The sequence below is a fragment of the Tachyglossus aculeatus genome, unplaced genomic scaffold, assembly GCF_015852505.1.
Source record: "Tachyglossus aculeatus isolate mTacAcu1 unplaced genomic scaffold, mTacAcu1.pri scaffold_184_arrow_ctg1, whole genome shotgun sequence".
In the NCBI taxonomy this organism is placed as follows: domain Eukaryota; kingdom Metazoa; phylum Chordata; class Mammalia; order Monotremata; family Tachyglossidae; genus Tachyglossus; species Tachyglossus aculeatus.
In genome coordinates, this window is record NW_024044903.1 from 19499 (window position 1) to 24198 (window position 4700).

The following is a 4700-nucleotide window of genomic DNA, read 5'->3' on the forward strand; positions in this document are numbered from 1 at the left end:
CTCCTTCCAGCCCCACAGCATTTATGTACCTATCTGTAATTTATTTATTCATATTAATGTCTGTCTCCCCTTCTAGACTGTAAGTTTGCTGTGGGCAAGGAATGTACTTGTTATATTGGACCCTCTCATGTCCTTAGTACAGTGTTCTCCCCTTGCACACAGCAAGTGTTCAATAAATGTGATTGACTGACTGACTGATGGGGTGGCGAGGGGAAACACGTTTGAGATCCACACTGTGGCAGCCTAGGACCCTCTTGGCCCTGCCTATTCCCTCACAAAAATGCCCTAATGCATTTCCCCAATTCACCTTCCTTCACATAAATTCACAGCCCTTAGTTTTGAAGTGAAGACTCCAAAGATTTTGACAGTGAAGATAGGTGCATCATTCAACAACCACCTGTAAAGTGGTTGAGTCAACATAGCTCTTGCTGTGGCTAAATAGACTCCTGTAAATGCACCTCAGTCCTCCTCCCATTGGGGCATATCACGATAAAGGTCATTGGCCACTGTACAGTTAGATTTACCTCTTTCCATCCAATGTTATAGTATTTAACTTTAGCCTGTGTTTCTGAGTCACTGATGTATTTTCTCCATACTTATTCTCTGTCTGTCTTATGCTGTCGAGTCCTTTCTGACCCATAGTATATGCCATATACTCTCCCAGAAGGCCCCACTTCCATCTGCAATCGTTCTGGTAGCATATTCATAAAGTTTTCTTCGTAAAAATATGGAAGTGGTTTACCATTGCCTCCTTCCACACACTAAATTAGTCTCTGCCCTTGACTCCATCCCATGCCATTGCTGCCCAGCACAGGTAAGCTTTGACTTGTAGTAGATTGCCTTCCACTCACTATCCACTGCCCAAGCTAGGAATGGAATGGGTATGCCTCTGCTTGACTCTCCCTCTGGTAGTCAAGACTGGTCGAGTACTGGAAACTCTCCAGGTGTGACTCTGAGAGGATCCATACTTATCACCTGCCCCAAACTAGGGCCAGGGAACATATCAGTCAATTGTGCAATCACTTGATAGTGTGGTCTAGTGGAGAGCCCAGGTCTGGAAGTTAGAAAGATATGGATTCTAATCCTGGCTCTGTCACCTGTATGCTTTGTGACCTTGGGCAAGTCACTTCACTTTTATGTGCCTCAGTTACCTTATCTGCACAATGAGGATGAAGACCGTGAGCCCCACATGGGAAGGGGACTGTGTCCAGCCTGATATGCTTGTATCCATGGCAGTGCTTAGTACAGTGCCTGGCACATAGTAAGCACTTAGCAAATGCCACAGCTGTTATTATTATTTTCTTGCATAAAAAAATCTCCCCAATGCTTAATTCAGTGCCTCTAAATTTAATAAATGCTTGTGATGATTGGGACGATTCTTTAGCACCTGTGCCTGTGCTGCTGCCCGGATTGTCTTTGTACAGAAACGCTCTGGGCATGTTACTCCCCTCCTCAAAATTCTCCAGTGGCTACCAATCAATCTGCACATCAGGCAGAAACTCCTCACCCTCGGGTTCAAGGCTCTCCATCACCTCTCCCCCTCCTAACTCACCTCCCTTCTCTCCTTCTACAGCCCACCCCGCACCCTCTGCTCCTCTGCCGCTAATCTCCTCACCGTGACTCGTTCTCACCTGTCCCGCCATCGATCCCCGGCCCACGTCCTCCCCCGGGCCTGGAATGCCCTACCTCTGCCAATCTGCCAAGCTAGCTATCTTCCTCCCTTCAAGGCCTTACTGAGAGCTCATCTCCTCCAGGAGGCCTTCCCAGACTGAGCCTCTTCCTTCCTCTTCCCCTCGTCCCCCTCTCCATCCCCCCATCTTACCTCCTTCCCTTCCCCACAGCACCTGTATATATGTATATATGTTTGTACATATTTATTGCTCTATTTATTTATCTTACTTGTACCTATCTATTCTATTTATTTTATTTTGTTAGTATGTTTGGTTTTGTTCTCTGTCTCCCCCTTTTAGACTGTGAGCCCACTGTTGGGTAGGGACTGTCTCTATATGTTGCCAACTTGTACTTCCCAAGCGCTTAGTACAGTGCTCTGCACACAGTAAGCGCTCAATAAATACGATTGATTGATTGATTGATTGCTCTTCAGGAATTAAGTCGCATCTGGTGGACTCGGATAAGGAGACATCTGATTCAACCAGTTTAGACTAGACTAGGAAATTATTAAGTCTTAATATGAACATATTCATCTAGAAAGTAGACTGATATAAGATTTTCTTTCTAATTGCATATAAGCAAGGGGGGCCAGAAGGTGTCCAAAGCTTATTGGAGAAATTCAAGTAGCCTATGAAGGTGTTGCATGCTGTTATAGGCTTAATTTTGTACCTCTGAGTGTTGCATGCTGTTATAGGCTTAATTTTGTACCTCTGAGTGGGAGCAGATAACAGGATTATTTAGCCAAATGTGTTTGTGTATTTATTTCTGTTGGAAACGTATAGAAAAATATTTGTCCAGTTAAATGTTGACATGATGAGCATTTACAAACTATAATATTTAATTATGCAGCAACAAAAATATCATTTGAGAAAGAAATGGATGATGATTGCATCTAAAAGTGGTTATTTGTTTTGTTTCCTTACAGTTATTATATTAATTATACAAAAAAAGCCAGGTTGACAAATGCCAGTGGTCTTTCGAACTTGTTCTCTCCCACACAGTGGCTCCAAATGGTACCTGGAGGAATAGATTCTGGACTATGAACTCAGTGTGGGCAGGGAATGTGTCTACCAACTCTCTTATATATTCTTCTCCCAAGTTCCTAGTACAATACTCTGCACATAGTTAACACTTGATAAATATATTTGACTGATTGGAACATAACAATGATTGCTTCTTTGTTATTTACCCAAATGGATTGTCATTCCAACATCTAATATCTCTCCTAATAATTTCTCCAGACCAAACCCATGAATCTGTAGAAATCCTTGTTGAGCCCTCAATCACCTGTAAATTTTTCCATTGACGTCACTGATTTTCACTTGTCTAGGAATTAACAACTTCAACTTCATTGAATATACTTTATTTTTAATGTTTCAGTATTTTAATGGTATTTGTTAAGCACTATAGGTCAGGCACTGAACTATGCACTAGGGTAGAAACAAGCTAATCAGTTTGGGCTCCATTCATATCCCACATGGGGGTGACAGTCTTAATACCCATTTTACAGATGAGGTAACTGAGGCATAGAGAAGATAAGTGACTTGCCCAAGAACACACAGAGGACAAGTATATGAACAATAACAATGTCATATTCAACTCTGCCCTCACCCTTGAAAATTTTTATCAATTTCAAACATGCTCCTTTATTAGCATTCATCTTTATATACTGAAGTGTTCTTGTTGTGAGATTATGTTCCTATAATAAGAATGCTCCAAACCCTGGGGCAGACACAAGACAATCAAGCTAACCTGCCCCACACGGGACTCACACCCTAAGAGGTAGGCAGGACAGACCCTAGATGCTGTTGTTTAGGAACAGAAATCACCCATAAATATTGGAGTCAGAGGCAGAAGATCCCTTTTGGCCTTGGGAGTCAAAAGGACCACAGTTCTAATCCCAACTCTGCCACTTGTCTGTTGTGTGACCGTCGGCAAGTCACTTAACTTCTCTGTGCCTCAGTTACCTCATCTGCAAAATGGGGAATAAAACTGTGAACTCTACGAGGGACAGGGACTGCATCCAACCTGTTAACCTTGTGTCCACCCAGCACTTAGAACATTGCTTAGCACATAGTAAGTGTTAAACAAATTCCATTATCATTATCATCATCAGCAGCAACAGCAGCATCATCATTATATAGAACATGCAGAAGAAGGTCAGGGAACTAATAAGGAGCATAGCGGTTGGAGGAAATCATCTTGAGTGAGGGCTAATCTAGAAGACAATGAATTTTACAAGAAAAGGCTTATGCAACACACCTCTGTTGCCTTCATTCAATAAGACTGTCCCCATCATTTTGTCACATAATATGTTGTCTGCCTGAGGTCCCACTGAATAAATTTCACAGTGAAGTCATTCAAGGCCAAGGGTTTGCTTCTTGGAGTTTCTGGGGTGAAGGATGCCATGAAGAGGGGGCAGTGGGGAATGCCCTGGACCTCCTGTTCCCCGCATTCTTGGATATTCCTATTGGAGGTTTGGGATATTCTGGGTTCATACGAACAGCCCTGGGCACGAGGCTGAGGAGATGGGGGCTCTGACCCGAGGGTCCTTGCTGGTGTTCTCCTTTCAAGGACCGGATGAAGGGATGAGGATGCCCCAGCTCCCCGCTGCTTTGAGCCAGGGGAGATCAGCAGGGTGGGAGCTGGTCCTAAGGTCATTTTAACCCTGCTTGAGCCACCCTGGAGGGATCAGGGGTAGCACCTGGAGGTGCTGGTGGTGGCGGGACTCGGACTACACCAGCAGGAGCTCCAGAATAGACCGATGGAGAGAAGGCCTACAGTGAGGACCAGAGGGAGGGAGGAGGCCAAACAGAGAGTCTGGACTTGAAGTCCTGGACCAGAGCCCTCTTCCCACGTCTCCTCCCTGATGACCTCCCCTTCGTTCTCCAGCTAGTGATGTCTGCCTGTTGTCCTGCTTTCAGCCACATCATTATAGGACACAGATGAATCATTCTGCTCAAAGCATTTTTCACCCCTATACTTCTCAGGCTGTAGATAAGGGTGTTCAACATGGGGACCACGATGGT

General features: G+C 44.3%; 1 non-coding gene across 1 annotated transcript; it reads right to left on the reverse strand.

The window, feature by feature from the left end:
* Positions 1-824: 824 nt before the first annotated feature.
* Positions 825-962, reverse strand: LOC119923396. The gene has a single exon (XR_005448847.1). It is a non-coding gene; the product is annotated as a small nucleolar RNA SNORA7 (small nucleolar RNA).
* Positions 963-4700: the final 3738 nt, after the last annotated feature.